The sequence below is a fragment of the Oryx dammah genome, unplaced genomic scaffold (genome assembly GCF_014754425.2).
Source record: "Oryx dammah isolate SB20612 unplaced genomic scaffold, SCBI_Odam_1.1 HiC_scaffold_11077, whole genome shotgun sequence".
NCBI lineage: Eukaryota > Metazoa > Chordata > Mammalia > Artiodactyla > Bovidae > Oryx > Oryx dammah.
In genome coordinates, this window is record NW_024080471.1 from 6,605,157 (window position 1) to 6,618,108 (window position 12,952).

The following is a 12,952-nucleotide window of genomic DNA, read 5'->3' on the forward strand; positions in this document are numbered from 1 at the left end:
GGGAACAAGCACTTATCCTGAGGGACTTCCCAAAAGTCACCTCATTAACATCAACTCGTGTGTCGTTTGAAAGGGTCGTCTGATAAACACAAAAGACACTTCTTTTAATTATCTTATCACTTCAGAAATCCCAAGATTTCAGGAGCTCCATGCCAGGAACTTGACTGGACGAAAACCAAATAGATCTTTCTTATTATACACTACAGAATCACAGATGTCTTCACAGGGAAATTCCCATCTAAGCTGAGTCTTAGTGGACAAGTAGAATCATAGAAGGTAGAAAGGCAGGTCCCAGAGAGTAAATAACTTGGGCAAAGCCCATAAAAAGTGAAAGGTCATAACCCCCATGGAGCAGATGGAAATACAGGACGTGTGTGGGCAAGCAGGGAGATGATGCTGAGAATCTGGGCAAAGGAATTTGTCGGTCTTTCTCTTATCAGTTCAGTCTCAGTTCTGTTTGACTGTTTGCCACCCCGTGGACTGCAGCACGCCAGGCTGTCCATCACCAACTCCTGGAGCTTACTCAAATTCATGTCCATCGAGTCAGTGATGCCATCCAACCATCTCATCCTCTGTCGTCCCCTTCTCCTCCTACCCTCAATCTTTCTCAGCATCAGGGTCATTTCAAATGAGTCAGTTCTTCATATCAGGTGGCCAGAGTATTGGAGTTTCAGCTTCAGCATCAGTACTTCCAATGAGGATTCAGGACTGATTTCCTCTAGTATGAACTAGTTTGATCTCCTTGCAGCCCAAGGGACTCCCAAGAGTCCTCTCCAACACCATAGTTCAAAAGCATCAATTCTTCGGCACTCAGCTTTCTTTATAGTCCCACTCTCATATCCACACATGACTACTGGAAAAACAAAGCTTTGACTAGATGGACCTTTGTTGGCAAAGTAATGTCTCTGCTTTTTAATATGCTGTCTAGGTTGGTCATAACTTTTCTTCCAAGGAGCAAGCATCTTTTAATTTCATGGCTGCAGTCACCATCTGCAGGGAGTTTGGAGCCCCCCAAAATAAAGTCTGTCACTGTTTCCATTGTTTCCCCATCTATTTCCCATGAAGTGATGGGACCAGATGCCATGATCTTTGTTTTCTGAATGTTGAGTTTTAAGCCAACTGTTTCACTCTCCTCTTTCACTTTCCTCAAGAGGCTCTTTAGTTCTTCTTCATTTTCTGCCGTAAGGGTGGTTTCATCTGCATACCTGAGGTTATTGATATTTCTTCCGGCAATCTTGATTCCAGCTTATGTTTCATCCAGCCTGGCATTTCTCATGATGTACTCTGCATATACGTTAAATAAGCAGGGTGACAATACACATCCTTGACATACTCCTTTCCCGATTTGGAACCAGTCTGTTGTTCCATGTCTGGTTCTAACTGTTGCTTCCTGACCTGCATACAGACTTCTCAGGAGGCAAGTCAGGTGGTCTGGTATTCCCATCTCTATTATAAGAATTTTCCATAGTTTGTTGTGATCCATACAGTCAAAGGCTTTGGTGTAGTCAATAATGCAGAAGTAGATTTTTTCTGGGACTCTCTTGCTTTCTCTGTGTTGGAAATTTGATCTCTGATTCCTCTGCCTTTTCTAAACCCAGCTTGAACATGTGGAAGTTCACGGTTCACATTCTGTTGAAGCCTGGCTAGTAGAATTTTGAGCATTACTTTGCTTGCATGGGAGATGAATACAATTGTGTGGTAGTTTGAACATTCTTTGGCATTGCCTTTGAGATTGGAATGAAAACTGACCTTTTCCAGTGCTGTGGCCACTGCTGAGTTTTCCAGATTTGCTGGCATATTGAGTGCAGCACTTTTACAGCATCATCTTTAAGGATTTGAAATGGCATAACTGGAATTCTATCACCATCACTAGCTTTGGTCACAGTGATGCTTCCTAGGGTCCATTTGACTTCCCATTCCAGGATATCTGGCTGTAGGTGAGTGATCATACCATCGTGGTTATCTGGGTCATGATGATCTTTTTTGTATAGTTCTTCTGTGTATTCTTGCCACCTCTACTTAATACCTTCTGCTTCTGTTAGGTGCATACCATTTCTGTCCTTTATTGTGCCCATCTTTGCACGAACTGTTCCCTTGGTAGCTCTAATTTTCTTAAAGAGATCGCTAGTGTTTCCCATTCTATTGTTTTCCTCTATTTCTTTGCATTAATCACTGAGGAAGGCTTTCTTATCTCTCCTTGCTATTCTTTGGAACTCTGCATTCAAATTTTCTCCTTTGCCTTTCGCGTCTTTTCTTCTCTCAGCTATTTGTAAGTCTTCCTCAGACAACCATTTTGTATTATTTTTTCTTGGGGATGGTCTTAATCACTGCCTTCTGTACAATGTCATGAACCTCTGTCCATAGTTCTTCAGGCACTCTATCAGATTTAATCCCTTGAATCTATTTGTCACTTCTACTGTATAATCATATGGGATTTGATTTAGGTCATACCTCAATGGTCTAGTGGTTTTCCCTACTTTCTTCAATTTAAGTCTTGAATTTTGCAATAAGGGGTTCAGGACCTGAGCCACAGTCAGCTCCTAGTCTTGTTTTTACTGACTGTATAGAGCTTCTCCATCTTTGGCTGCAAAGAATATAATCAAAAAGAGTCTTCTCTTGTGTTGTTGGAAGAGGGTATTTGCTATAACCAGTGCGTTCTCTTGGCAAAACTCTGTTAGCCTTTGACCTGCTTTGTTTTGTACTACAAGGTCATATTTGCCTGTTAGCCTTTGACCTGCTTTGTTATGTATTCCAAGGTCATATTTGCCTGTTACTCCAGGTATCTCATGGAGAAGGAAATGGCAATCCACTCCAGCACTCTTGCCTGGAAAATTCCATGGACTGAGGAGCCTGGTAGGCTACAGTCCATGGGGTTGCAAAGAGTCAGACACGACTGAGCGACTTCACTTTCACTTTCCAGGTATCTCTTGACTTCCTACTTTTGCATTCCAGTCCCCTACAATGAAAAGGACATCTTTTTAGTTTTAGAAAAGGACATCTTTTTAGTTTTAAAAAATCTTGTAAGTCTTCATAAAACCGTTCAGCTTCTTCAGCATTATTGGTCAGGGCATAGACTTGGATTATGATGATATTGAATGGTTTGCCTTGGAAACAAACAGAGATCATTCTGTTGCATTTGAGATTGAAATGCAAGTACTGCATTTCAGACTCTTTTGTTGACTATGATGGCTACTCCATTTCTTCTAAGGGCTTCTTGCCCACAGTAGTAATGGTCATCTGAGTTAAATTCACCCATTCCAGTTCATGTTAGTTCACTGATTCCTAAGATGTCGATGTTCACCCTTGCCATCTCCTGTTTGACCACTTCCAATTTGCCTTGATTCATGGATCTAACATTCCTGGTTCCTTTGCAGTATTGTTCTTTACAGCTTTGGACTTTACTCCCATCACCTGTCACATCCACAACTAGGTGTTGTTTTTGCTTTGGCTCTGTCTCTTCATTCTTTCTGGAGTTATTTCTCCACTTTCTCTTATAGGTGGTGCCAAGCCATTGAAAGGTTTTAGATCTCATGAACAATATAGAGGTGGAGGCTTGAAGCTGAAGAATTAATAGAGGGTAACGTTGGTCCATGTGAGAAATGATGCAAGCGAAAAAAAAAAAAAGGCCATCCCAGGAGACGGAAAAAAAGGATGCAGAGGAGAGACTGTTTAGGACAAGTGATCAAGGCTGGTGCAGGGTGGTGACAAACAGCTTGAACTTTGGAATTAAACAGATCCAAGTTTCAGCCCAGCTGTCTATTAGCTCTGTAACCTTAAGTAAGCAATCTCTGTGCTAGTCTCCTCATGTATAAAGCACTGCTAATAAATGTACCTACCTTGTACAATGGGTGTTTCAGATGAAAATGTGTGGGATTAGTATACTAATGCGCCCATTCAATATTGGCTGTAATTACTACTACTGATTGGGCTTCCCTGGTAGCTTAGCAGTAAAGAATCTGCCTGCAATGCAGAAGACTGGGACTTGATCCCTGGATCCAGAAGATCCCCTGGAGAAGGAAATGGCAACCCACTCCAGTTTTTTTGCCTGTGAAATCTCATGGACAGAGGAGCCTGGTGGGCTAACTGGTTCATGGGGTTACAAGAGTCCACCACAACTCAGCAACTAAATCACCAATCACCCCCATCACTACTAATTAGACGTGGGGGTGGAAGGAGATGAGAAGGGAGAGGTTGAAGACTCAGGTTTTGAGACAGAAAGTAGGGGAAAGACAGTGTCCAGACCAGGTGAGGAATCCAGATAGAAGAGAACACTTGGGAGAGGGAGTTTCGAGTTCTGCGGGACATTAGCGGAAATGTCTAGCGGGCATTCGGTAGAAAGATTTGGACAGGAGTTGGAGAACTGGAGGACACACAGCACAAAAGAGGCAATTTAAGCCAGTAGAGCAGGGGTCCCCAACCTCTGGAATCTAATGTCTGATGATCTGAGGTGGAGCTGATGTAATAATAACAGAAATGAAGTACACAATAAATATAATGTGCTTGAATCATCCCCAAACCATCTCCCCCTCTCTGGGTCATGGAAAACCTGTCTTCCACAAAACTGGCCCTGGTGCCAAAAAGGTTGGGGACTGCTGCTGGACTTCTAAATGGAGTCATTTAGAAAAAGGCCTTCAAGAAGGCAGAGGAGGAAACTTGGAGGACACCAGCATGAAGAGGGGGCAGAAGAAGAGCCCCCAACAAGGATGCTGGGATAGTTGCTGATGGAAGAGAGAGGCCCTCCTAGAAGAGGTGCTGCCATCCAGTGGGTGGGGGCCTGCTTTTTGTAGGGCAGCTCACAAAGACAGATAGGACAAACACTTAAAAGAAGAAGCTTTCAAGAAGGCTCCAGGAGCCCCTCCAGCGTCCCTTTAATGGGCTGTGATTCTGTTTCAGTTCCTCTTTGCTTTCTTCTCTCTTCCTTATGAATTTAAAAAAAAAAAAAAAACTTCACTTACAATTTTTCTGCCTGTCTCTGCTCATAAGGTGGAGGCTGTGTCAGCCCCCATGTAGAGGGCAGATCCTCTGAATGCATTGCGTGGGCGGACCGGGGAAACCAGATGTCCCACGTCACCTTCCAGCCCCAGACAGTTGTCACTTTGAGAAGTGGGTTAAATACTCTAGCCAGGAAGGAAGGAAGGAAGTGTTGGAGGTCTGTGGGAATGCAATGCAGTTGCTTTACCATCTTTGGCATTGCAGAGGACACATGCATTTCAAATTAACTTTAGAGCTTGTCTCGTTTTGCGACAATGCCATGCATGTCTGGGGCAGGCAAGAGGCTATATTTATGTAATTTGATTAAGTATAACTATGTATTCAGAGTTTGACTGAGTGGAACTAATGGGTGGGAACCCTTAATATTTGTTGCCACTGTCAGCAGATTAGTGTGGAGCTCTTCTGGGCTTCCTAGGTGATGCTAGTGGTAAAGAACTGACCTGCCCATGTAGGAGGCCTAACAGACATGGATTTGATCCCTGGGTTGGAAAGATCCCTTGGAGGAGGTCATGGCAACCTTCTCCACTAGTCTTGCCTGGAGAATCTCATGCACAGAGGAGCCTGGTGGGCTACAGGGCATGGGGTCGTGAAAGAGTTGGGCACAACTGAAGCGACAGCACGCACTACCTCTGCTGCTCCTCTGACTGCCAAATTCTGCCTCCCAGCATGGAAGGGTGTCCTAGTGAAAAACTGCAAAACTGCAAAAGATGCTCCTTAGAGCTCCTGCCATGGACTAGACAACTGTGTCTCAGAATCAAAGGCTGGGGTACTTGCCCTAGGATGGCTCATGTCCCCCACTATGCTGAGTGTGCACAGACCCTCAGTATCATCTGGACAGTTATTTTGGTTACTGTGCAAGGAAATATTGGGATGCCAATGAAATCCAGTTTAGTTGACTTCTAGATCCATAGTGATGAGGATGATGGGGAAAGAATAGCAAACCCATCCCTGATGCTTAATGGACCCAGACATTATTTATAGTATTTTACATGTAATAACTTCATCCTTGTGAAACAGGAGGGAAGGGGCAGGGCAATCCTTTTCTTACCTATCACTTTGTCTCTTACTGAATTCTTTCTGTGACCAGACATAAAGAACTCAAGCTTCATTAAGTCCCGAGACCAGGTGTGTGATTTCAATTAAAAGACAGTGGGTTCAAGTCCCACTGACAGGGCCAACTATAAATTAAGATAATCATGTATGGGTGAGGAGGGCCATTGTTGCTCCATACCATCTCTCCAAGGTTTTCAGGTGGAAACAGTTGTCACTCCAAAGGGGAGATTTCACCTCTGTAGATACGATGACATGAAGACTCTCCTATATTGTTCGTGCTCACGCTCAGTCACTCAGTCGTGTCCGACTCTTTGCAACCCCAAGAACTATAACCGTCCAGGCTCCTCTGTCCATGGGGTTTCCCAGGCAAGAATACTGGAGCAGGTTGCCATGTCCTCCTCCAGGGCATCTTCCCGACCCAGGGATTGAACCCAGGTCTCTGGCACCTCCTGCACTGGCAGGTGGATTTTTTTTTTTTAAACCACTGAGCCACCTGGGACGCCCTGTATTGTCACGAGAGCACAAACTGGTACAATATTTTCAGAACAGAATTTCACAGTATGCAAAAATTTGAAATACATATGCTCTTTTCCTTAGCAACCCACTTCTGTAACCCTATGACATGGAAGTGCTAGCAGAAAACTATGTAGAAGGATGCACATTGCCCCTTTGTAAGAACAAGGGTTGAAAACAACTTCAATGCCCATCACTAAGGTTTGGTTCAATGAATATCATTCATTGAATGAATGACATTCATTATATTCCATTTCCTGGAATATAGTGAGCTAAGAGGCAACATAAACTAGCTTTGTCTATATTAACATAGGGAGACCTACTCAATATATTGCTAAATGGGAAATCTATGTCTGGAATGATAGCATTAATATTACTAATAGTATCATTAAATGATACCATTAAAGAAAGTGTGGGGGGCAGAGATAGCTAGCTGTTTGCAGGATCCCTTCTTTATTTCCTTTAGTAATAGAATTCAGGTCTCCTCCCACTCTTGTCCATTTTATTAGTAAGTGGGTAGCTCAAGATGATATTGGGTTTCCCTGTGGCTCAGATAGTAAAGAATCTGCCTGCAATACCAGGAGACCTGGGTTCGATCCCTGGGTTGGGAAGATCCCCAGAGAAGGGTATGGCAACCCACTCCAGTATTCTTGCCTGGAGAATCCCATGGACAGAGGAGCCTGGTGGGCTCCAGTCCATGGGGTCGCCAGGCGTCGGACATGACTAAGCAACTAATGCACAAAGACCAGATCAGCTTAGGTGGGGGGATGTAGCCCAATCCTACATTTACGTGGGTGACCAAAGCTCCCTTTTAGCCAGCTTTGGCAGAGAGCCTAAATTCTGGCCAATGGGATGTGAGCAAAAGTAATTTGTGCAACCAAATGGTCACATCCTTCTAAAGGAAGTTAGTGGTTCACTTCCTCTATCCCCTTCCTGCAGCTGTGCCCAGAGATAAGGCTTTGATGCAGACAAGGACCCCCACCTAGTAGGGGATGAAACCTCATGGAACAGAGGCAACTACCTGCCCTCTACCACTCCTCCAAACACTTCTAGAAAGAGAAAGAAACATCTATCTTGTTTGATTTACTGTAACAGTTAACCTTATATTCTAAGTAGCATGGTATGTATTTATAGTATTACCACTGCTAATAACCGTAATGAACATACATCTAGTGCTTATTACGTGCCGTGCTCTGCTCCTGCCACTTTACATGCAATAACCTGTTTAATCCTCGCAATAGCCTGTTTAATCCTCACAACAGCCCTATGAGGTGAATACGGTAATTGTCCCCATTTTACAGATGTGAAAACTGAAACATGAGGAGATCAAGGGACTTGCCCAGGGTCTTCCAAGAAGCATGGCAGAGTTGCACCCAGGCACTGACTCCAGAGGCCATGTTCCTAACTAAGAGAAATCCCTAATAACCTCTAGAGTATGGGATGCAGGGAGCAGAAAAGAGAAACTTTCTTTTTAACATTATACAAGCTAGAATGTTTGAAGTTTTTATAATAGGCATGCACCTATTTTCATAATTTAGAAAAGGGAAGTTTAAATCTGATATTTTAGTGGAAAATACATACCATGGAGAGAGGTAACATTAGCTTAAAATGCAGCTCAGAAAAGAAGACAGGGATTTCCCTGGTGGTCCAGTGACTAAGACTCCATGTTCCCAATGCAGGGGGTCTGGGGTTCAGTCCCTGGTCAGGGAACTAGATCCCTCATGCCACAACAAAGACCTGGCAGAGCCAAACAAATAATTTAAAAAAAAAATTTTTTTTTTTTTTTAAATAGAAGTCAACCCACTTCTGGGTTCTAATGGCTCCCTCAGCCTCAGAGAGAGCAGGGAAGTGGGTGGAAAGCCCTGGTACTATAACAAGACAGTAATAAAGGGTGGGTCGAAAGCTAAGATGAGCAGAATGAGACTGAACTGCTCCACAGATGGGCCAGACTAGCCAGCTGGTGAGATGTTGTCCAAACAACCCATTCAACACGCTTCTCATTTTTCATCATTTGTTTTGCCATAATCTATCATTAGTATAAACCTAGAAAGCAAAAAAAAAAACCTTCTCAGCTAAACACTCCTCCCTTGAGAGGATCTCAGGCGTACTGTCTCTCTTTACATTTGTAAATATTTAGCACTCAAGTTCCTGGAAGAAGAAAAGTACTTGACTTTCCTAAACCTCCCGGGGCTGCAGGACAGCCCCATGGGGCATATGTTCTGAACCAAAACGTCACACCTTATTTGGGCTGAAATGAGTGGACGGCTGATGGTTTTTGTTTCAGATCTTCTAACTCGAATGAAAACTATGAGGTCTACAGTTACCAGACATAAATAAACTGTATAAACTGTATGGGTAGTAGGTCTGTACACTCACAAAAAGACATGACCTCAGGGGTTTCTGGCATTTATCTGGAGGGTTTCAAGGCCAAGAGAAAATTCATGTGCGTTACACACAACACCATGGGAGCCCCAAGCTGGCAGACATATGTAGTTACATACACATTTCTATATTCTTTATGTGGGTCTTCCCTGGTGGCTTAGCAGGTAAAGAATTGGCCTGCAATGTTGGAGATCTGGGTTCGATCCCTGGGTTGGGAAGATCCCCTGGAGAAGGGAAAGGCTACCCATTCCAGTATTCTGGCCTGGAGAATTCCATGAACTGTATAGTCCATGGGGTCGCAAAGAGTTGGACACGACTAAGTGACTTTCACTTTCACTCACTGGTGGCTCAGATGGTAAAGAATTTGCCTGCAATATAGGAGACCCAGGTTTGATCCCTGGGTTGGAAGATCCCATGGTGAAGCAAATGGCAGCCCACTCCAGTATTCTTGCCTGGAGAATCCCATGGACAGAGGATCCTGGCAGGCTACAGTCCATAGGGTCACAGAGTCAGACATAACTGAGCAATGAACACTTTCACTTTTCATTCTTTACGTAAAGTGTATTTTTCATAATTAACCATATTCAATTAAAAGAACTCTTCTTGATTCTGACCCTGTGTCATTCCTATATTTGAGTGTGAAATTGTCCTGTCATTTACCAAATGATGGTGATAACAATTGAAAGTTGCTGATTCTATGTTGAGCCCCTCAAATTTCACTTTAAATTTCATAGGTCTCAGGATTCCACAATTCTGGGAGCTAGTAAAAGAGATATTAATAATAGGGTCCCAGCTGGCCTGGCTACACTAGGTGATACCCTAAAACAGAGAGCACCATCTGTGTTCCCCTCCTTTTGGTGCACACAGGTGGGGGTAGGGGTGGGGTGGGTCTTTCCTTTCCCAGGAAGTGGTTCATTTTTCCCTCCTCCAGTAAAGATCCTGAAAAACAACCACCCACAATATCCACCCCCCTCCCATTTGTCCTTTCACCTCTAATAGGAAATCCTTTATATTTTCCCTTCATTTCCAATCTGAGAGGTTAACTGATGTTCTAGTGAGTTTTTGACTCCCCCTTAAAACAGAGGCCCTGCTCATTAGCTTGTACTCTTCCCCACAGACCAGGAGAAGCAGCAGGCCTGGGTCAAGCTATTGCACAAACTGGAGAGAGTCAGGTGAGATGACCCTGGGCCAGGACTCATAGCAGATCCTTTATGGTTTAATTGGGAGGAACAGAACAGAATCAGGCTCAGAAAATAAGGCAGAATTCAGACACCAGGTGGTGGCCCTTTCAGCAGTTGCTCTTCACACCCCAACACCACAGAAGCACACGTATACACACCACGCACACTCACATATACATGCACACACACGAGTCTACACGCTGACCTCACCTACCACTCCCCTCTCTCACCCTGGCTCAGCCACTCTGACTGCCTCACATACCAGGCCTGTTCCTGCCTCAGGACCTTTGCACGGACGGCTCCCTCTGCCTGGGATACTCATAGCTCATTCCTTGGCTTCCTCTTAGTTTTTCCTCAGTTGACACCTTTACAGTGAGACCTTCCTTGACCACCTTATTTAAAACTCACACTTCCCTATGGCAGAAAATAACCCAATATTGTAAAGAAACTATAATTTGATAAACAAACAAAATCCATACTTTCCTTCTATCACTACATTCCCAATACCCAGCTCATCTCTGTTTTCTTGATAGCACTTAGCCCTTTTTACATATTGGATAATTTACTTATTATATTTATTTTCTGTCTCTCTCAATTAGAATGTAAGTTCTATGATAGAAGGAAAGTTAATCCTTTCATTCAATGCTCTATCCCCAGTGCCTGAAACCAGGGGTCAGCAAATAATAGCCACTGGCCAAATCCCACCCACCTTAGTTTTAGTAATAGTCAGTAAGCTCAGAAATATTTTTACATTTTATTATTTTACTATATTTATTTATTTTGATGGAAAAGCAGTTTAATGAAATGATTAAAAAATAAGCTTATGTGAAATAATTATTGACTTAGCCAGGGATATAGAATGCCAAGACCAGTGAATTTCTAAATTGAAAGCTGAAATAAGAACTTTAAAATTTCTTTTAAGTTGTAAAAATAGCTTCCTTTTTTTTTTTTGAAGACTGACATCATTCAATATTTAGTCTCAGAATCCACAAGTGTTCATGATATATTCAGAATATTAAGACCAATTTAGACCATTGTTTAATTTATTAGAGAGGTCACCCTCACATTGATATCATTATCTATGTTTCATTTGAATATAGATTTAATATAAGTTTAATGCAGAAATTTTTTACATTTTAAAATGTTTTTTTAAAAAAACAAACCAAAACGACAACAAAAACTCACTATTTAGCCTTTTGGAGAGAATGTTTTAAGAGCTGAGGTTATTACCTTTTGACCCACAAAGACTAAAGTCTTTACTATTTGGCCCTTTACGGAAAGCATTCACTTACCCAGCCTAAAACAATACCCAGCACATAGCAGATGCTGAAAGAATGAACAAATAAATAAATGAACACCATTTTCCTTTTAATCAAATAACTCAATAGAGATCAGACCTGTGGTTGCCAAGGGGAGGTATGGACTGAAACCCACCAGCCTCCTCTGTCTATGGAATTCTCCAGGCAAGAATATTGGAGTGGGTTGCCATTTCCTACTCCAGAGGATCTTCTCGACCCAGGGATGGAACCTGGGTCTCCTGCATTGCAGGCAGATTCTTTACCATCTGAGCTACCAGGGAAGCCCAAGTTTGAGATTAGCAGCCTCAAACTGGTATGCATAAGATGGAGAAAAAACAAGGTCCTACTGTATAGCACAGGGAACTATATTCAATACCCTATGATAAACTATAATGGAAAAAATATGAAAAGTAATGTATACATATGTATAACTGAATCACTTTGCTGTATAGCATAAATTAACCTAATGTTATAAATCATCTATCCTTCAATAAAATAAACTTTAAAAAAAAAAAGTGAAGAAAAGTTGAAATGCCCCTCCTTGATCTCTTTCCATTGTCTGCGTTTAAATTTTCTTTGTTCTTACAACTTCTTCATTTGTGGATAAGGAATGGGTCATTTGTAATCAGCACTAAATGGAATGATGGGAATTATCTGGAATGGAGGCTGAGGACAAAGTTCAGTACCAACAGTCAGTAGATGGTCAGTTTTGATCAATGATTCTCCATCTGTCCAGCCCCTTCCTTCCCACTTTGCTGTCCCACCTACTTCCCAGACCTGGGCACACACCCAAGCTTACTGGAATCCAGGGAAGGGAATTCTGACCCCACACCCCTTCTCCTTGCCTCTCACCTCTCAGCCCACCCTACTGGGAACCACTCTTCTGGAAGATAGTGTTTTTCTGGAACCTGGTGGAGTTTCTGAAAGTTGAAGAGGCTGCCCAGCCAAGTGTAGAAGTCAACATTATTTCAAAAAGCCAATGTAGCCGACTCTTGGGCAGCAGCCTCCTCGGACAAAGACCAAATGGCCGCTATTGATCTGAGCTGTCCTCTCATAGCTCTTTAAAGGGAAGAGCTCTGCCTTTGAAGACCGAGCAGTGCCTTTTGCTAATTGAGTGTCCCTGAGCCAAGTGTTTAGTCTGAACCTCAGTTTCCTCATCTGTAAGATGAGGTTTAAAGTACTCCTGCAGAATAGGTGAGATTGTAGATATACTTTGTAAACTAAAGAGTTCTCAGCCAAGATGAGATGTTGCTATAATCATTGATCTAGTAGACTGCGAGTGCTTCCCTGGTGTCTCAGCAGGGAACACACCTGCCAATGCAGGAGACTCAGGTTCAATTCCTGGGTCAGGAAGATCCCCTGGAGAAGGAAATGGCAAACCGCTCCAGTATTCTGGCTTGGGAAATCCCACGGACAGAGGAGACTGGCGGGCTACAGTCCATGGGGTTGCAAAGGGTCAGACACGACTGAGCACCCACGCACACACACACGCACACACACACACACACACACACACACACACACACACACACA

The 12,952-nt window shown here is 43.0% G+C and overlaps 1 long non-coding RNA gene across 1 annotated transcript in view; it reads right to left on the minus strand.

Moving 5' to 3' along the window:
• Positions 1-839: 839 nt before the first annotated feature.
• Positions 840-12,952, minus strand: part of LOC120860489 — an 18,823-nt gene continuing 6,710 nt past the window's right edge. The window contains exons 2-3 of the long non-coding RNA XR_005720338.1: positions 8,290-8,295; positions 840-853 (exon numbers count right to left, since the gene is read on the minus strand). This is a non-coding gene — a long non-coding RNA (uncharacterized LOC120860489). The remainder of the gene's footprint in view (positions 854-8,289; positions 8,296-12,952) is intronic.